The sequence below is a fragment of the Artemia sp. Qi Xiang Cuo genome, chromosome 1 (assembly GCF_049724085.1).
Source record: "Artemia sp. Qi Xiang Cuo chromosome 1, ASM4972408v1, whole genome shotgun sequence".
Taxonomy (NCBI): domain Eukaryota; kingdom Metazoa; phylum Arthropoda; class Branchiopoda; order Anostraca; family Artemiidae; genus Artemia; species Artemia sp. Qi Xiang Cuo.
In genome coordinates this window covers 72,869,246-72,891,138 of record NC_142794.1, presented here as the reverse complement: position 1 = coordinate 72,891,138, position 21,893 = coordinate 72,869,246, and the positions used below count along the sequence as shown (strand labels likewise).

The following is a 21,893-nucleotide window of genomic DNA, read 5'->3' as shown; positions in this document are numbered from 1 at the left end:
AGAAATTAAATTTCTTACTGTCATGACAATGTACACATACATTTCCAATAGTGCTACCATTTTTACTTGTTTCATAATTTAAATACTTCTCCTTGTCAGCAATCAATGCTACAATAACACTGTCATGTGAACACACTTTGTTAAAATGCTCCATCTTCACTTTTTTTAAAGATATGACTTATGTATTTATCGTTCGACTGCGTAAAAAATACTGATTTAATACATGCAATAGACTAGGTAGTGTCAATATCCGGACATAAAATACCTGTCGGAAAGCCACATTGTGTCTCTGACCAATCACATATTACAATTGTTAGAGCCGTAAGCATATTTTGTCATTTTAAGATACGTACAAAAAAAAAAAAGTTGAATAATTTCGAAGTTTAAAAAAATAGTTTGTTTTTATGAAAAAAAAAGATATTGAATTAGAACCATCAGTCCTCATTATTATGAGTATCCAAAACTGGACTTTGGAGTTTCACATTTGAACCAGAGAATTGACTTAAGTTTCACATTTGAATGAGAGAATTGTATTTTCCATAATTTTCTTACAGGAAACTAGAGTTTATGGTCAAAAACCCTTATTAGCTCAGATTCTACAGAAATAGTTTATTTTTCGATTTATACCTGGACTTAAGTTTCACCTATGAACCATCAAATTGTATTTTCCATAATTTTCTTACAAAAAACTAGAGTTTACGGTCAAAAACCCTTATTAGCTTAGATTTTTCACTAGCAACTTGCCCTCCACTATAACTTCGCTAATACATCCTTCTGCCAATCAACCCATCTCTCCCAAAACACTTTTCAGACATTTCTTGTTAAATTTTTTTATTTCAACTCATCCACACGGGTTTTTCGCTAGCAACTCGGCCTCCACTATAACTACGCTAATACATCCTTCTGCCAATCAACCCATCTCCCCCAAAAACACTTTTCAGTCATTTCTTGTTAAAAAATTTCTATTTCAACTCATTCACACGGGTTTTTCCACATTTGAACCAGAGAATGGACCTAAGTTTCACATTTGAACGAGAGAATTGATCGTTAAAAACTAAGACGAATGGAAATTATCCCGTATATCAAGTGAGCTACCCCCTCCGAAATACCTTGTTCTTTATGTTAGACTTTGACTTTTCATTCCCAATTAAATTAAAAAATAAGAATTATCAACTAGAAATAAGGAGCATCGTTAAAACTTAAGACGAATGGAAATTATCCCGTATATGAAGTTAGCTACCCCCTCCGAAATACCTTGTTCTTTATGTTAGACTTTGACTTTTCATTCCCAATTAAATTAAAAAATAAGTCCTATCATCTTGGAAGTTATTAATGTAGTTGTTAAGCAGAAAAATAATTCATCAAACTTTTATATCTTCGCTCAAGGTTGAATGGAGTTTTGGCTATGGGAATGAGTCTTAAAACCATATAAATTCATTGCGAGGAGGAGTAATAAAACCCCCTGGAAGTCATTGGGGGGAGGAGTCGTTGAACTATCGGTAACAAATAAATTCATTAAATATCCCAAAAAAAATCACACGGAATATCCTCGCTTTTTGACCGAACACCATGTAACGAAAAAATCAAACGGCTTAAAACAACAGAGCCCCCTCAAACCCCGGGAAGTCATTTTAAAAGGTATAACAATTATTTATTTAACAGAAATCCTCTCATTAAATTTAACTTAAAAAATATTCTAATCAATTATTTAACAGAATGTCTAGATTTTTTGAACGAACACCATGTAAAGAAAAAATCACACTGGCTTAAAACAACAGAGTCCTTCAAACGGAACTTTGAAAATTAAGAGAATGTAAAAGTTACAAGGTAAACCACGGCTCCTTTGGGAGCCTAGAGAACCTTTGAGGACCGGGGGTTCCTTCGGGGTTGGGGTGGGGGGATCGGAGCCCTTTGGGGTTGTGGTAAGGGACCTCACGGATAAACCACGACAAAGCACTACTCTCGTGGAACTCAATTCTCATTTAACTCAACCCCCCATGCAACTGAATCCCCCTTGTAACTGAACCCCTGTATAACCGAAACCCCCGTGCAACTGTATCCCCTTTAACTGAACCCTCGTGCAGCTTAACCCTCCCTGCAACCCATCCCCCTCAAAATACTTTTCAGCCATTTCTTTTTAAATTGACAATACTTTTCAAACATTACTTATGTATTATACAGATCACATCAGCGAGGTAAAGCTAGGTCAAGTCACAATGTCGTTCTATCGTTACTTTTCAATTAAGCTATTGAATACTTTCTAGCAATGTCTATTGTAAGAGTCAAATCTATTAATTATCTGAGCTTATTCTTCGTATTGCTGATGCAAGCATCCCATTCTTTAATTACCCGTGAGGCATTCTTAACCATCACAATACCTTTACGCAAATATCTTTTCGCAAAAAATTCACAAATCTCGCAAACTAAAGAAGTAATTACCCTTTTCAAAAACATAGTCCTTCTATTAATGAACCCATGAAACGAAACCAGTCTTATAGCATCACACAATCTCGTTCCTAGTTCCAAAAATGGAATGCATGTAGCGTTCGTAGTAATAGGTTTAAAAACCTGTTAGCCAAGTTTAAAAAAAAAAACCTACTAATCAATTTACAGATGAATGACCACGGATTTAACCTAAAAAAAAACTTATATATATCATGAACTAGAAATCTTTAAATTGCGTAAATCTGTTGGCAAAGAAAGAGTGTAATGACCAGTAGAATAGAATATCTATCAGAAAAAACCTGTTTGGTACGGGGGCGCAAGCAAAATGGTAGTTCCTACTCTACTCCTATTTCTAAGGGTTGTGGGGGCGATGGCATTATCTAAGGTATAGCAATTGCACCTTTAAAGTCTACTTAACAAAATGTCTATCTCGAAATTTTTATCAGACGTATTATGATAGAGAAAATGGAGGTGTTAGGAAGGGGCTGGTTGCCCAAAATATCGCTTTCAGATACACAAAAACCTTAGGTGAGCTCATCTGGGGGTGGGGGGTGTTTTTACTTCGATGTTCCTGATACTTTAAGTACAAGACGAGCAATTAGAAATGTGTCCTTCTGTTTGTCTTCGGGAAAAAATTTTGTCAGGTTGATTTGGGGAAAGTTATTAATCCTAGTAAACAGAAGGGACCCACATGGAAGGAAAATTGCAGACATCTATTCAGGAAACTAAAATTATTAGAAAGTGTAAAATTTGGCAAAATTCAAAATAGATATGTATATTTTAGGTCACATTCGGATAAGCCATTTTACCTTAGGTGTCCTAGGTCGATTAATCATGATAATATCCATAATTTGTGCTTAAAATAGATAAGGATAAAGTAGTTTGCATTCGAGCCTTTTCCAATGGACAAGGTATAGTATCCAAAGCCATAGGTCTTGACTATACGAACATTTTTTGTCTTGTGTGTTTTTTTTTAATTGATACTCTCTGACATGTAATTTTATGGGGTTTCATAGCTGGATAGTAGTAGCGTATAGGATAGGATAGTAATAGTAGTAGTAGTAGTAGTAGTGTGTTAAAACTTACTGATGAACATGATCTATTTTGTAGCTTAGAGATTCGTACTTTTGGGTTAACGTCACCTTAGATTTCTAAGCGAACAACTAGATATGACATTGTTTTTACAGAGAAAAATATATCTAAATTTGTGTAATTAAGGAATCTGCTAATTATCTTTGGATGAGAACACTTTAATTTAACGGGCATTATCAAAGCTTTTAGATTCTTATTCATGTGTTAAAGTTCTCATGTTAAAGATATAATTTTTTTGCAAAATTGATATACGATATTTTAAGGTAGTAATTTTAGCTCATCTTAAAAAATATCAGGTTTTTAATTATCTTAATTAATCTACTAATACATAGCATAAGAAAAATTACTTTGGTATGCTAAAATAATGAAATTGGGAGATGTTGTATGCGAAATAGTATATAAATTTCTTAAATGTCAAACTGAGACATCTAATATCCATAATTATATATAGCTCAAAGCCTGGAAAAGATTGGGAATATAAAATCTAAAATCTGCAGCTCTTAAATTCCAGTATTACAGCATGTCTTAATTTGAACTTGATTTTTGTTGCTTTAAGTCCTATCACAATAGGACTTAAATTTTAGATTAATTAAAGGCTTCATCATCAATTTACTTGAGCTTAAATCAATTTTTCTTCAATTTTGTAGGGTCTGAGATCCACTACCGACAACTCCGTAAATACCCCTTTTCAATTGAAATTGATACTGACCGTAAAGGAGTAAAAACAGCGGGAAAAATCACAAAGAAAATAATCAAGGAAAATGATCGTTATTTTGAATAGCAACTGACTGGAAATTAAGGGCAATTTAGGAATTTAGGGGTGGGGGTACCAAGCCCTCGTCCCCCGCATGCTGTCATTGGTAGTGACAGAATCGTTTTAATCTTAAGAATAAACAGTTAAAATTTATGTTAGTACCCTTGGATGAACGCAACGTTATAAAACAAAAGAGTAGTACCATTTGATTCCTTATTTTATGCTATTTTACCAAATAATAGTTGTACTTTTAACAGTGCATTCCCCCCCCCCCCGCGAAGGTTACAGATAATATGATTATTTTTGGTTCATCATCTCGTAATGCGCCATGTCTTCTTATTTAAAACAGGTTGGCAGCCTTCTTGACCCGTGAATCACACTCTGTCTAAGTACTTTCAGTGGAATTGTTAATTAACATTTTGTTTATACTCCTGGATTCCGAATAGGTTTCCTTTATCTGATTTCAATAAAATTTGAAACTCCTCGATGAAACAAATCGTAAAATATACCCCTGGGGTCATATATTTTTTCACACAATTAGGGGGAGTGGGGAGTAATGTACAACCGGCTGGACATTGGGTCTCAGCTTGGTGTCCTTACTAGGGGATATGTTAATATAAAAAAGGAGCAAAACAAGTTATCGGTGAAAAAGACTAAAACACTGTCTAGTTTCTTTGCCAATATGAAAGCAAACAAAAAGTTGAAACTTGATGCAGTAGACTTTTGTGCAAAATGGACAACCTGGGCAGTGACAGCGAGGCCAACTCTTCAGGCTATCATCAAATTTTGGAAGAAGTTTTGCTGCTACCCAGCGCTGCAGCTCCGAAGGCAAAGGACAACGCTTTCTTATTTTCGAGGTGGCTTCCTCCTCCATTGTCATGTCAGTCTTCAATGTTAGACTCAAGAAGATTGGCTGAAACTGCCCTAGCTTTATCAATGACTAGGTACTCCCCGAAGTGGAACCAGAACTAAAGGAGTTGCTCACAGGAACGGCCAAGTTTGACTGAGTCTCTCCTATAGAGTAACTAGGTATAGGACAGGGCCAGGTCAATAAAGTGTTAAAGAACCCGCACGGTCCTTTTTTTTGGTCTGTGCGCCAAACTGGTACTAGCTGATCACTTCGTCACATGAATCTGAACCCCCACTTTGCTGGATGTAGTCGTGTACAATCTTAGGGAATGGGACGTTAAAATACTTCTTCTGTTTTATGTCATGCCTCCTTACATTTTACTCAGGTAGTTTGACAACACTGTCTGAGGCGAGAAAAATGGCCTTGTTGACATACCATTGGGTCAGAGCAATTTTTATGTCTTCTCGAACGAAACTAAAAGACGTTCCTCTACCTAGCCGTATGATCTCTCCGTCAGATTTCACCAGAGCTCCTTCTAGACAACTCTTCATCAACGTGCCTGCTTCTATGATTTTCGGAGCATCAACATCTTCAAGAAGTTTCATCGAAGTAAAAAACCTGTCGAAAAATAAACTTGTTTCTTCTTTGATGCCTTTACTTAGATGCATTCGGCAGCACTTCCTAATCCCTTCATTTGAAGGTCTTCCGAAAACGTAGTCTTCTTTTATTAAATGTTGAAGTCTAACACAAAGCCAGATGAATCAGCTAGCACGAAGATCTTGAAACCCAAAGCATTTGGCTTGTTTGGGACAAATTGCTGCATTGAACGTCGTCTGGAAAATGGAATCATTTGCTCGTCAATTCTCAGGAACTCTCCTCTTTCAAGGACTATGCATATTCTATGAACCTCTTCCAAAAGTAACTTTCCATAGTCAGTCAGTAGCTCTGGCGGCTTGGTCGGGTTCATCTTTCTCAACAAACTTCAAGTTACTCTGGAACTTGAAGTACCTGTCTCGATTTATGTTCTCAGTAATGATTGGTACTTTGAATTTTTGCCCCAGAATCTTCTGATCCTCAGGTATTTAGGATTACCCATCAGAATAATTACACCGAAAAATGTCTTCAGTTCCGATTTCGTTGCAGCAAGTGCTTTGTTGTACGTTTTCTGGTAGTGATAATTCATCGCAAAAGCAATCTGTTCAAAGAAATGATTTGAAAAATATATCAGGAAATACGTGAGACTTTCAGTCGCTTCGCTCTCATGGTCCCTGTTCTTCGTCAATCGGTTCAAAATCAAAATTCGCATAATTAAACAGTTCTGAGGATTTTTTGGATCTATTACTTTTTGGATCTGGATACTTTTTGGACTTGGATTCTTTTTTTATCTGGGCGAGCATTGGTCCTGAACGCTCAAAATGGAATATCAACCTCTTCGTCATAGAACACGGAATCAAAATTATTCAGAAAGAAACTTTCAAGTGAACTAGGCTCTTCATCCTCTTTGGATGAAGATTGAAAGTCGTCGGTACGTAGATCGCCTTCATATTTGAAAGGCCTCCATTTGTTGCCGTCATCGTAGCTATCCTCCAGGTCCAAATCACTTAAATCGCCGTCGTCTAGCAAGCCTATTGGCTGGTCCAAAGTAACTTAAAAGAGGAAAAGAGGAATTATTATTTTTAGAAGCCGCGGCGATCAAAAATAACGAAAAAAATAGCTAAACAAAAGGATATAAGACTGTTTTAAATTCTAAATTCAAAAAAGTCAATTTATTGAATAATCTTGTTTCTAGATATTATATTGATTCAGAGACAAAATACAAATATAGTTAATAGTAATTCATTTCATGATTTGCCTCACCATGGAACTGCTTGGGTGTTTTTTTTTACAGCAACCATCTGGCAGCACTGCCAAATAGTTTAGGTCCTTCTGCTAGTGTTAGCTGTACTAATGGAAAGCTGAGACCCAATATCCAATCCAGTGGACATGGACGTAAACCTTCACCTAGATGGCAGGCCAATTAACCAATTCGGGGTTTTAAAACTAAGAAATACAAACGAAACTTTTTTAGATTGCCTGACTTATTTTGCATTTCTATGCCTATTCTTTAATTGTTTTTTTTTAATTTTTTTGTACCTTTGACATTGTTTGTGCTTCTAAAACGTTTTCTATATTTAGTATTTGGTAGGTCAGTCATTGTTAGTACTTACTAACACAATTTACAGATGGCCTTCAAGTTGTGCTCTTTCAAAATATGCCATCTTAGAGCTTGCGTGACCTAATAATGCGAACAGCAATGAAAGGAGATTTGATAATCTTACTAATAGAAACATGCTGCATATTGCAAGGAAATAATTCCGTGATCTTGGCGTTTCTCTTTCAGTTTTGTGAATGCTCTTGAGTAATATTTTGGACAGTCAATGGGATTTTGATAGACTCAATCCCTCAAAATCCGTTCGGCAAAGGCTACGGGGAAATATGGTATCAAATGGGGAAGTAAAACTCCTTTGGACAGAGATAGTGAGTGGTCTAGTGTCAAAGATAAAAGGTGCTATTCTTAGTATACTAGATTAAAATGTTAGTAAATTTTCCAAGGTTGTGAGGGTTCAAGGTAAAAAAAAAGATGGTTTGATAAGGGTGGTAAAATCGTTAGGAAATTTTGAAAATTAACAGATTTTGAGATGATTGGAAATTTATGGTAAGGAGACTAAGTCGCTTAGACTAGGAATAAATGGAGATGAAGAGGAAATTCTAGAATAGGAAGATGAGGAACAGAAAAGTTCAAGAAGAATAGGAAGATAAGTCTGCAAACCAAAATATGAATTCTGCAAACAAAAACAGCAGCAGCAACCTTTTAAGAAAATCGAAATATATTTTTCTTGTGATTATTATCTATTCTAATCAGCAGTTGTACCAAACCAATTCTGCTCAAGACATCCTCAGGGCTATACTGTGGTGTTTATCTTCCCCCATAGTATAGTGCAGACGGTTTGATATAATCTATTTTCCCTTCTTGTTTTAGTTTTATTTCTGTGTTTAACGCTTTTTCCAATAGGCGATGATTATAAGTCCTCCAAAAAAAAAAGTCCCCCCAGATCCCAAATCAAATTCCAGTGCAAGTGTCATAGTGAAAGATACCCATCCTGGCTGGTCAAGCAAGCTATCTCAAAGTTCAACTGATAGCTTCAATTTGGAGAATTGGACAATGATAAGTGTAGGGGCTAATGTAACCATAGATGATAATGGGTTTCAAGAGGTCCTCTCTAGAAGTTCTAAAAAAAGGAAAAAAAATCTCCCCAATTAAAAGCATTTTCCCTCTCCCTGCCCAAGATACTCCCTACAAAAACTTGGGAATTTACCTTAAAATTACTCCCACTACCCCCTTTGAAATAAAAATGATCATTGCAATAAGAGTTGCAATTTTTAAATTGCTAAAATCAATGTTCTCTCTTAACATTAACCGTGATGGATCTCTGCTAATAGCTGTAGAAGATCAGAAATCAGCAGATACAATAATTAAACTTAAATCCCTTCTTAATAACCCAATTATTGCATATAATTGGAACCCAAAACAATCACCAACAAAAATAGTAGTTTATAATGGTCCCCCAGATATATCTACTCAGGAGTTAAAAGAAGGCCTTTCAGATAGGGCTGGAAACACAATCCCAGTTGAGGATGTTACCCAACTTAGAAAACCCAACTCTAATGGCCTAAAAACTAGTAGATCCTTCTTATTCACACTGAAGGATAAAATTGATATCCCAGAAAAATTATTCCTATTTGGGCAAATCAAGCCACACAAGGAATACAAACCTAAGCCTATTCAGTGTCAGAAGTGTTTCAAACTGGGACACACAACAAACAAATGCAAGGAAATTCTCCAAGAGTGTAGTAATTGTAAATCTTTCCATCCTAAAGAGCTGACAACTTGCAACAACACTCAGCCTAAATGCATCAATTGCAAAGGCCCACATGAATCTACAAATAAATCATTATGCCCTGCATACAAGAAAAGAGCTCTAATACTCCGGATATCAAAAGAGAAGGACATCCCATACCCCTTTGCAGCAATTAAAGCAAATACTGCCCAACGATACCAACTACAGCCTGTAATGAAACCAACTAAAACCCCCAAGTCAAATGCCCCCAATGCATCGAGCACCCCATAGAAAACCCCCTCTTCTAAGCCCCCTTGATCAAATCCCTATAAGTAGGAATCACCAAGCCACCAAGCCTCCTTGTCCGGTGAGATGAGGTCAGCCTGGCCCCCCCCTCCCAAGAAGAAACAAACCAGAAAAACTACCAGGAATCAATCCCTTAACCAACAAACAGGATGCACTACCAAAAATGCAATCCCCAAATATATGCTTATTCATTCTAAACTGTAATGCAGTTCTGGCCATGAACATACATCAACTACAGAAAACAAAAATTATTGCAGAATTGGCAAAAATCTACATCCCAGATGATATGCTCATTCAAGCAAAAAAAGATCTTGCTTTACTGTTAACAAAGCTGAACATTGATACGCAGTTACATGAAGAATAAATCAACAACACAACATTTATCAATACTCCAATGGAATGTAAGATCACTCACAGAAAATAAGCTAAATGAACTAATATCATTTATGAATAATACTTCAATTAATATTGCTTGCCTCCAGGAAACTCATTTAACCCAAAATCAACAAATTAAGTCTCTGGGATATACTATCCTGAGAAAGGATAGATCTTCAGAGAGAAAAGGAGGTGGTGTAGCTTTATTAGTTAATAATAATATAAAATTTTGTGGCATCAATTTTCCAGATTTTGAAAATGATGTTGATGCAATTGGTATAAGTGTTTGGCTGAATAATTTAAAAACCTACATAATAAGCTTTTATAACCCTAATGGCCAAACTACAGATGCCAAGGATTTCTTTAATTATGTAAATAATTCTAATATGTTAAAAAATATCATTATTTGTGGTGATTTCAATACCCACAGCCTTTTGTGGGGGAATAAACCAGCAATAAAGATGGTAAATTTATTGAGCATATGACTTCAAATAAAAATGAATTAGCTGTTGCTACCCCTCCAAACCTGAATACCTATTTCAACCCCAAAAGTGGCAATTTCTCCACAATTGACCTACAAATTGTGTCTTTAAATTTTTTGAACAAAATTTACATAAATAAAATTGATAGTCTATGTACAGACCACTTTGCTATAGTTTGCTCCCTAAATGAACCTGCTGAAACTTTATCTCATACATCCAAATATATCAACACTAAAGCAAATTGGTCTATTTTCCAAAATAAGCTAAATGATGAAATTACAAGTTTCATCCAAAGTTCATGCATTTCTAACACAACAGTTGACACACATACTGAAGCGTTGACATCTTTACTAATAAATACAGCTAATCATGCTATCCCCAGGACAACACCTAAGAAAACATTCCCTTAACAAATTCCTATAGCATGGTGGACAAATGAGTGCCTAAATAAATGGAGGATAAAAAAGGCAGCTAGGACAGAATTCATAAAAAAACCAACACCTACTACATATTTAAAACAATTACAAGCAGAATCTAATCTAAAAAGGACTATAATAGATGCTAAATATAAATACTGGAATAATTTTGCAAATAATCTCTCCAGAGAAACAAATGAGCCAATTATACATAAAGTCATAAGCCACATATGTGGGAAAAAGACTTCTCCCAACCCACTCCTGTATGAGCTTATACATAATAATACCCATTATGAAAATGATAATGAAAAGGCTTACCTATTTGCAACTCTTTTTGTTAATAAGCTAACATCAAATAATCAAAGGAAACTGTCCACAATTCCTATGAACCCTTGTTACCAACCACGCCCAGGATCCGAGTACATAACTAATCCATTTTCAATCCAGGAATTGAATAATGCAATACATCATATTAGGTCCAAAACAAGCAGTAGCTATGACAATATACACCCTACATGGATAAAGAATCTCACACCTTCATACAAACAAGAACTGCTAAATTGTTATAATCACGCTTGGGCATCTTCTAGGTTCCCCAATATATGGAAATGTTCGTCCCTCCTACCAATCCTAAGAAAAAATAAACCAAAAGATAACCCTGAGTCTTATAGACCCATAATGATTACACCTGTGATGGAGAAAATAATGAAGAAAATGATTTATCACAGACTCCTCTGGTTTGTTGAGAAAAATAACTTAATCCCACACACTCAAACTGGATTCACGAAATACCACTCCTCAACAGATGCTTTCATTTTGCTAACAAATGCAATAAATGAATCTTTCTCAAAAAATAATATCCTAGTGGCAGCTTTCCTAGATTTTGAAGGAGCTTATGACAATGTGAACCACCAAATCCTTTTAAATAAACTTGCAAACCTTGGAGTACCTCCTAAGCTAGTATCCTTTATTAAATCCTTCATAGAAGTGCGAAGTTTCATTGTTTGTGTTGGTTCAGCCTCTTCACCCCAAAAGACAATTTCCAAAGGCCTACCTCAGGGAGCAGTCCTCAGTTGCCTCCTTTTTGCCCTATATCTCTGGGACATGAACCTACCCCACACGAATCTACAATATGCTGATGATCTGGTGCTATGGTCATCTGGCAACACCTTTCAGATAGCACAGTCAAATCTGCAAAAGTCACTTTTCCAGTTTGAAAAATTCTCTCAACATTCAGATTTACCCATTGCACCCACCAAGTCAAAAATAATCCAATTTCACCGGAAGCGAAACCATGTTAATGCAAAACTAACTCTAAATAAAACAACTATTCCAGAAGATAATAATATTAATTACCTAGGTCTCATGCTTGACCAAAAACTTAATTTCCACCTCCACATTTCAAACACAATAAAAAAATGTTATAGAAAAGCACATATACTAAAAAGACTTTTTTCCACACCCTGGGGTTGTAAGGAGAAAACCTTACTCCAGTTTTATAAATCACATATAAGACCCCATATTGACTATGGGCTCATTGTCTATGGTGCATGTGCAAAAACCCAGATGCAAAAAATTGAAACAACACAAAATGATATAATACGTCTCATATTTGGTCTTAGGAAACCCACAAGCACCAAGTTTCTGCTTATGGAGAGTAGATTAACAACAATAAGGGAGAGACGTAGCTTTCTCTTGATAAAACATCTTACAAAAATTGAATCAAATAGCTCACACACATTACATAATTGGTTAAGAAATCCAGCCATGTATAGAGGTATTGAAGATGAGTATGCCAATATTCAAAAGAAGTTCCCTGTACCAGCAAAGTCTATTGTACCTACTTTCCCCCAATCCCCTCCATGGAATTGGTCATTTCCCATAATAAATACTGAATTTTCAAAATGTAATAAAGATTTAACCCCCATTGCTTTTGTCCAGAAAAAATTTGCAGAACTTAATACAATTACCTATAAAAATCACTTCCAAATATTTATTGATGGGTCAAAAATGAATGAGAAAGTTGCAAGTGGTGTTTTTCTTCCTCACCTGAAAATTGCAATGGGAGAGAGATTATTTAATAATTTATCTATAATGTCTGCTGAGTTAAATGCCATAATCATGGCATTAGAACACCTTAAGCAAAACCAACCTTTGATTGAAAATTCAAATAATATTATCATCTATTCCTACTCTTTATCAAGCCTTGAGTTGCTGGCCTCAGCTCCTCAATATAAGTTGGACATTGACACTTATCATTGTCTCAGTATTATTGATAATCTTGCTTCAAGTGGCATAAAAACTTATTTTCAGTACATTCCTAGCCACTCTGGCATAAGTGGTAATCATCAGGTTGATGAAATAGCAAAAAATGCTATAAATATTGACCAGCCAAGTGGGAGACCAATCCCAATTAGAGATATTTACCGATGGAGGCTATCAGATATTAATTTTAATAAGATTAATCCTATCCTTTCCCCCTTTCTCAATAAGTATCTTTCTAAAATTTATCATAGAATTCGTTCTGGAACAAATGGACTAAATTTCCTTGCATTCTCATATAAGCTTTCTAATTCAAGTGGTTCAATTCCCCTGTCCCCTCTTTGCAGGCATTGTAATATGAATAATGAAACAATTGACCATTGCCTATTTGAATGTAATATGCTGACGTCTGCACAACATACCTTGCTTTGTAAACTGTTAAAATACTTCAAACACCACAAAATCCCACTATCAGCCAAGAGCTTAGCCAACTATACCTGCACACAGAGCATAGAAATCGACATCTATCATCTTATATTTGAACTCCTAGAGTCGAAAGATCTGCTGAAAGATATCTGAATATATCTAATAAATATGAGGCAATCAAGCCAGTAGCTCTGTAGCCCACAGAGTGAAGCAAAAGGAAAAGGGCTAAATAGTTATACTGAAAAGCCTGCCTGCTGTTAAATAGAAGAAGAAAGAAGATGAATTTTGGAACCCACAGAAACGACAGTTGTCGAATATAACCCAGAAACGTGGGTAAATGGAAAGGCTGTGGAATATTTTTAGGTGTTTCCTGAGGCATTTTCTTAGGATAATTTTTGGTACTCGTTTGAATGACCGTATATCAAACGAGCTGCACAAAAATATGGATTAATTTTTATGGGTCTTCCGCGAAGCAAAAAAAGTTGTTTCTTAATAAACGGAGAATAAGTTACGGAAAAATGTTTGAAGAAATTTGAATCATTATGGAACGGGGCAAAGAGTAAAGCTTTGAGAGGATTGAGGTGGAGGAGATGGTTGCGTAGCTGTGCTAGCCTCAATTTGCGTTTTTACTGAGTTTTCAGTACAGTAATAGCAGTAGCAGTAATAACCAGGCCTCATTTATCTGTTAAAGCTACATTTGAAGGGCTCCATAGACAGCTCTGATGGAATAATTTCCTTGGTGAGAGCTCTAGATGGGTACACAGCACCAAGCAAAACCGTGTTTCAGCGAATCATCTTTTGGCACTTCCTCTTTTCGGTAATTATAAGAAACCGTTTCCCTCTTTTTCTTACCTCGTTGCCTTGGAAAACAACAGAACATGGAAGGAAAGCTTATTTTGAAGGAGGGAAGTAAACATCCTTACGGAAGACAGTCACTGACGACACATCAAAGCATACCTTCAAAGGCGATATTTGGTCTTTGATAATGCTACAGGTTCCCTTGCTAGTTTTATTTTGAATTTTTTGGAGTTGTATAAAGGAGATTCGTGAGCCTAGGCACATAGCAAGAAGCCATAATTTATAAAAAAGGATCCAATAAAATGGAGTATTAAGCCGGATGGCTGATGGCATTTAAAGTGGCGAATTGTGTCTTACTTTTTAGAAAATAAGCTCAGCATAAAAGTGTTAGAACATAAGGCTCGTCATCTTTCTTGATGACTTGAATCTTAAAAGTGAAGTTGGCATGACAGCATGGGATCTTCAATTGGGAGTAAAGCAGCTTGTGTTTTTTTAATGCGTTGAACGTAACCATGAAATCATTATACCACTTGCTAGTTCCTAGGATAAACATTACTGAAAGAGTATATAAGCAGCTGTACGAGAGACGCATGAATTCAAAGTAGCTGCATGAAAAATTAGGCCATCAGGAATGGATCACTAGATTTTCTCTAGTTGCATTGATGTATGTAAAGATTAAAGAAGGACGAATGGTTCAGCTGTGGGGAACCCTGTAACTAGTTTAAAAAGAGTTTGACGAAATAATAAAGGTAACTTGCAGACATCATGCTCTGCTGGCTATATAAAGTACAATAAAAAAAAATCAATATAAAAAACCAATGTCCAAGAATAAAGGCAAGATCAAACCAATCCAAGGATTGAAAAAGAATAAAATTCTTATTGATAAAAACATTATCTTTCTGAATTATTGTTTGATTTTAAAATATGTTTGAAATACATCCTTACTGAAAAATGCATAAAAAATATGTGCTAAACCTTCTTAATCTGATTTACTGAAATAATATTATGATACTAAAAACCAAACTAACTAATAAAATATTTTCAAGCTTACAATCCTGCCATCTAGCTAGAAGAAAGTTTAAGTTTAGATTTTGAAAATGAACAATTTATTTGTGTTCACTGGATTTATTACAAGACTAGCTCTCTGGCTATCAAGCTACAAAGTGCTATTTCAAAAATTATTTTAATGTGTCACCCAACTCCCTTCAATTAACTCTTTTAACAAGAATCGAACATAATAAAACCTTGATATGGGAACACAAGGTTATACTAAAAAAAGCTTTGTGTAATATCTAATCGAGAGACTTACAACTATACAGAATTGGTGACCAAAGCTTCCAACATGATTTTAGGTGCTTTCCCTGACCTCTATTGAGATTCTTCTATTGAAGTCAATAAGTAGTGTTCTTTTATCATTTATCCAAATAAAAAGCATGATACCCTCTTGATATTGAGCCTTTTCGCTGATAAGAAGGTATTCATTAAAGGATTGTTCTCAAAAAATGGCAGCTGTACCACTTAAGGATTTGATTTCACATGGAATCGGCAGAATTCAGACAATTGGGGGGGTGGGATTTTACGTGACCTAGGATAATAAGCATGAAACCGGGGAAGTTACAGCCTTCATTACTCTTGCTGTAAGGATTTGAAAATCAAGTAAAAGCCCAATTGGGGGCTTTTAACTGTTAATCTTTAACAGTAGTCCCATTGAATTGACAATTGACAGTAGTCCCATTGACTTGTCAAGCTAGTCATCTTGGCTGCTGAAAAATGCACGTGACATTACTATTAAAAGAATTCTGAGCTTTGAGTTTTTTTTCCTTTTTCTTATGAAATATTGCATTCAGCTGTCCAGTCCTCAATTTTATATTCGTTTTACTCTTTGCTTTGTATTTTTGGTGAATATTTTTAAAGATTTAATTCTTAAGTTTCAACAAGGCTTATTAGATTTCTAACAACACTTTCATTCAATTGACTATTTGTGTTTCTTTATCTAGGTGCCATCAATTTCAAAAATATTGTGCCGCACATTAAGATTAAGTAGTGGTTTTTATATTTATCTATTGAGAGTATGAACCAAGAGTAGCTACACTGAAACTCGTCCATCCCGGTGATAGTGAATCTATACGAAGTCCACTTACTAAATAGTTTTATCATTGTGTCATGTCTTTTTCTAATTAGATTTAAAGTTTCATCCTACCAACATCTAATTAAACTTAGTTTTAAGAAGGAATTGAACGATTATAGAAATTTAAGGTTTTATTTCCGGCTAGGGAATATTGTCTCTCAATCCTTTCTTACCGATTCCTAAATTGCTTACAGGTTTATTTATACTTGATTATTAACACAGTTTCTTTTGTCAACCATTATAAATTATCTCAAGTGGCTTATAAACATATTCACAAGTTTTCAAGTTACTTTGCCTAATAGACGAGTCCCAAATAAAAGAACTCTCTTGATTAGAAGAATAGTGTTGGTGTTATGTAACATCCTAGGTCAATAGCAACTGACATCCAAGTGTTTGCAAACAATGTGACAACACTTATAGAAATGAAACTATCAAGAGATTATCAGTTTATGGAGGACAAGAGAATGAACATCCCTTTCTGTTGTATATTATTAGCGACGATTGTCTTTGAAGCGGATAGTGATTGTCTTTGAAGCGATTATAGATTGTCTCTGAAGCAGATAGCGTATATTTTATTTTGTCCCTGTTTATATTTTTTGGGTCCAAAGCAAATGATAAATGATGCAATAAGCAAAAATAAAAAAATTCTTTAATAATCGATAAATGACATCCACGGACAGTTAAATTTTGGAAAATTGCATCCGAAGAAAACTGCACCTATGGTAGATCGTACCTACGCAGTATAGCCCCGATGGAAGATTGCTCTCAACGATTATTGAACTTGAAAAAAAAAAAGCCAGTTAAGATTGTACCCATGTAAGATTGTATCTACGGAGGATTGCAATGTACTTACGGAAAATTCCAGCCCTGGGAAATTGCACGACATAACCTAATACTGAATAATCAATGAGGAACAAATGTGATTAATCGACTATAACAGTAACTGAATAAATAATTCTCTATGGTTGTAAACTCGTAGCTTATCAAAATTGTTTGATGTTAAGCACTGGAAAATAGAAGCGATTCTCTTTGAAGCAAGTAGGCTCTATTCTCAAAAGCCTGTCAAAGTAATGACCATTTTAGAGGATGGTTGGCCTGATCGGGTGGGAGGAGGCATAGTAAGGCCTGTGAAGGCCTCTTTACTAGCTTAGTTGTAATTATTTCGGACTAGTAATGGACTGTAAGATCAATAATTGTACGAGCAAGGTCAGTAGTTACCAAGGGGAGGACGTTGGAATGTTAACCCTCCTCCTCCCTCTCCTGACGTGCGCAATAGGATAGTTTGCTTCATGCTTAAAACATTTATTTCCTATATTAATATGTAAAACAGACTTCTGCTGAAATATTGGAGCCACCCAACGTCTGATTTTTCTTATATTAAAAGTCTTTGCGTTATTCTTAACTCAAACTAGGTAAAAATGGCTCACCTTTCTGAGGCCCACTTATTCAATCTACAGCTTGAATTTTTGCGCTTGAGTTAAGACTTCAATTGTTTCTCCACTGTGTTGTCCAAATCCTTGTCTTCGTTACGTACCTGGCTGCAGCTTGGACTTAGTTTGTTAGTTAACCAAGTAAGTAATTTGCTTATTCTTGTTCCCAAAAGCTCGTTACATGTCCATTTATCTTTTACTAATTAAAAAAAAACTTTCCGAAAAATAAGTTTTTCAAAGAAAAGTAAAGGCTATTTTAAACTTAAGCTCAGCAGATACAAATACCTTTTAAAATTCAAACACAAAACGGCCAGAAATTACTATTAAAGAATAAATGAAACCCACAATGAACAGAAATTAAATAAGCAATCATAGCAAAAACATACAACAAGTAATAATATAAATTAATAAATAGATCTTAAAGAGAGTAATGCTTAGATTGAATATGAATATCAAGCTTAAAATGAAAAAAATGTCTTTCTATTGAAGTATAAATGAAACTTAAAACAAACAGAAATTAAATAAACAATCAATACAAATAAACACACAATAGATATTAATGTAAATTAATAAATAAATCTTAAAACGAGTGAAACTTAACTTGAATACGCAAATCAAGCTTGAAACGAACAAAAATCACCACAAACATGAGTTTGGGTATGACCTCCTTCTCTCACTGTAAAAGTGTAAAACCTACTGCGTCATTGGCGCTTTACTGAAAACAAATTTTATTACAAAAATTTTCTTTTGTACTTAATATTGAAAATAAACATTAAAATTATAGTAAAATTCTGAACTGATGAGCTTTCAGCAATTAATATCATTATAAATCCAATATCCAGTTTAATTTATTAGTTCTTTCTAAAGTTGTACAAGACAAATTAAATTTCACTACAAACAAGAGTTTGGATACTGCCCCCCTCCTTAACTGTAAATAAAAAACAAAAGCCTACTGCGTAATTGGCCTTAATTAAAATGAATTATATTACAAATATTTTCTTTTCCACTTCTTACAGTATTGAAAATAAAAATACAATTACAGTGAAATAAATTCTTGAACTGATGGATCTTTCAAAAATTAATATCATTATTCATCAAATATTCAATTTGATGTTGTTTATACTTTCAAAGACTGTTCAAGACGCATATAGTTTTCAGTAAAGCACCAATGACGCAGTAGGTTTTAGACTTTTACATTGAGAGACTTCAAATTACAGTGCGAGACCTCAAATTTTTTATCAGATGTATTTGGGGAAAAAGGGCTTGGGGGGCCAGTTGCCCTCTGATCACTTTTGGCTCTTAAAAAGGGCACTAGTACTCTCGATTTCCAATCGAATGAGCCCCCTTTGAAGTTTATACGACAACCCCTTCTATATAAAGTGCCTCTATGAAAAAAATAAATGGAGTGTGGAGGGAGGCTAGCTGCCCTCCAGTCACTTTTGACACTTAAAAAATGAATTACAACTCTCAATTTCCAATCAAATGATCCCTCCAGGAATTTTATACGAGTATCCCTTCCATAACAACCATATATGCCTCCAGGGCATAACTTACAACGCCTAACCTCGGGACCTGGGGGGCTGTGTTGACACCGGAGTTTTTTTTATTCGAATTTTGAACTATTTTTAACAAAATGTCTGTCTCAAAATTTTTATCTGATGCATTTAGGGCGTGGAGGAGGGGGAGGCTAGTTGCCCTCCGATCTCTTTTGACTCTTAAAAAGTGAACAAGAACTTACAATTTCAAATCAAATGAGGCCTCTCCGAAGTTTATACGAGCATCCCTTCCATAAAAACTATATATGCCCCTAGAGCATTACTCATAATGCCTGCCTCCGGGCCCTGGGGGGTTCCGTCGACACAGGAATTTTTTATCTGACCTTTGAAATATTTTTAATGAAATGGCTATTATAAATATTTTATCGGATGGGTTTGGGGAAAAAAGTGTGTGGGGGGGGGCTAGTTGCCCTCGGATATCTTTTGAATCTTAAAAATTGAACTAGAACTTTCAATTTCCAGTCAAATGAGCCCTCTCTGAAGTTCAAACGAGCATCCCTTTCATAAGAACCATATACGCTCCCAGGACAACACTTACAACGCCTATCCCGTGGACTCTGGGGGTGTTTTTGTTATCTAATTTTTGAAACATTGCCAAAACACTGGCTATCTCAGAATTTGTAGGGGACGGGTTTGGGAAAAAAGAGCATGGGGGGGGGAATAGTTCAATTCTCTTGACTCCTAAAAAGTGAACTAGAACTTTCAATATCCAATCAAATGAGCCCTCTATGAAGTTTTTACGAGCATCCCTTTCATAAGAACCATACATACCCATAGGGCATAACTTAAAACGCCTTCCCCTGTGCCCTGGGGGGTTCTATTGACACCGGATTTTTTCTCACCCGACCTTTGAACTATTTTGAACAATATGTCTATCTCAAAATTTTCATCAGATGGGTTGGGGGATAGCTGACTTTGGATCTCTTTTGAATATTAAAAAGTGAGCTCGAACTTTTAATTTCCAATCAAATGAGCCCTCTCTGAAGTTTATACGAGCATCCCTTTCATAAACACCATATATGCCACAGGGCATAACTTAAAACACCTGCCCCCGGGCCCTGGGGGGTTGTGACGACACCTGAATTTTGTTATCTGACTTTTGAAAAATATTTAACTTAATGCCTATCTCACAATTTTTATTTGATGCATTTGCGGAAAAGGGGCATGGGGGATAGCTACCCTCCAATATCTTTTGACTCGAAAAACTTAACTAGAACTTTCAATTTCCAATCAAATGAGCCATCTCTGAATTTTTAAAGAGCATTTCTTCAATAAGAACCATATATTCCCGAAGGGCTTAACTTACAACACCTGCTCTCGAGCCCTGGGGGGCTTTGTTGACCCCTGAGTTTTCGTTATATGGTCTTTGAACTATTAAAAAAAAGCTATCTCTAAGTTCTTATCGGATGGGTTTGAGGAAGAAAGGGCGTGGAGGGGGGAAGGCTAGGTGCCCTCCAATCTCTTTTGACTCTTAAAAAGATAACTAGAACTTTCAATTTCCAATCAAATGATCCCTCTTTGAAGTTAATACGAGCATCCCTTCCATTTGACCCATATATGCCCCCAGGGAATAACTTACAACACCTGCCCCCGGGCCCTGGTGGGTTGTGTCAACACCGATATTTTTGTTATATGATCTTTGAACTATTTTTAACAAAATAGCTATCTTAAAATTCGTATTGGATGCATTTGGGAAAAAAGGGTTTGGGGGGCGGGGGGAGCGGGGTACCCACCGTTATCTTTTGACGCTTAAAAAGTCAACTATTTCTTTCAATGTATGAGGAACTCAACCCTATTTGAGGTTCTTGTGAACTGCTCATCCACAAAAATAATATATGTCACCAGGGCACTATTTATAGAACTTGCCCCTAAATACTGTGGAGGGAGTGTCCTGCTCAAACATATAGCTTCCAGAACTTTAAACTACGTTGAATAAAATGGCTATACCAAAATTTTGATTGGATGTGTTTGGGGAAATGGTGGGTGTGGAAGGTGTGTCAGTTGTCTTAGAATCACTTTCGAATATTAAAAAGAGAACTAGCCATTTAAATTTCAAATCAAATGAGCCCTTTCTGAAGTTTCTATGACAACGTTGTCTATACAAAACCTTATATGCCCCCAGAGCATAACTTACAACCCTTGCCCTGAGGTCCGTGGGATAGTTGCCATCCTCAAAGACCTAATTTCCAGAACTTAAAACTACGTTTGATAAAATGACTGTCTCAAAATTTTTATTGGATGTGTTTGGGGAAAGGTTGGGCGTGAGAGGGGGGTTAGTTGCCTTCAAATCACTTTCGACTATTAAAAAAGGCACTAGCCCTTTGAATTTCCTATCGAATAAGCCTTTTTGAAGTTTCTACGACACCACCTTCTATAAAAATCTTATATGCCCCCAGGGTATAACTTAAAACCCTTGCCTTCAGGGTTTTGTGGGAGTGTCCTCCTCAAAAAACATATTTTCTATATGAAAATCAACTACGCTGAACGAAATGACTATCTCAAAATTTTGATTGGATGTGTTTGGGGGAATGATGGGCGTGGGGGGGGGGCTAGTTGCCCTTTAATCACTTTCGACTATTAAAAAGGGCACTAGCCCTTTGAATTTCCAATCGAATAAGCCTTTTTTGAAGTTTTTATAACAACGCCTTCCATAAAACCTTATATCTCCCCAGGGCATAATTAAAACCCTTGCCCT

The 21,893-nt window shown here is 35.7% G+C and overlaps 1 long non-coding RNA gene across 1 annotated transcript in view; it reads right to left on the bottom strand.

The window, feature by feature from the left end:
* LOC148956697 (uncharacterized) overlaps positions 1 to 17,886 on the bottom strand; it is a 38,413-nt gene extending 20,527 nt beyond the window's left edge. The window contains exon 1 of the long non-coding RNA XR_016141551.1: positions 17,640 to 17,886. This is a non-coding gene — a long non-coding RNA (uncharacterized LOC148956697). The remainder of the gene's footprint in view (positions 1 to 17,639) is intronic.
* Positions 17,887 to 21,893: the final 4,007 nt, after the last annotated feature.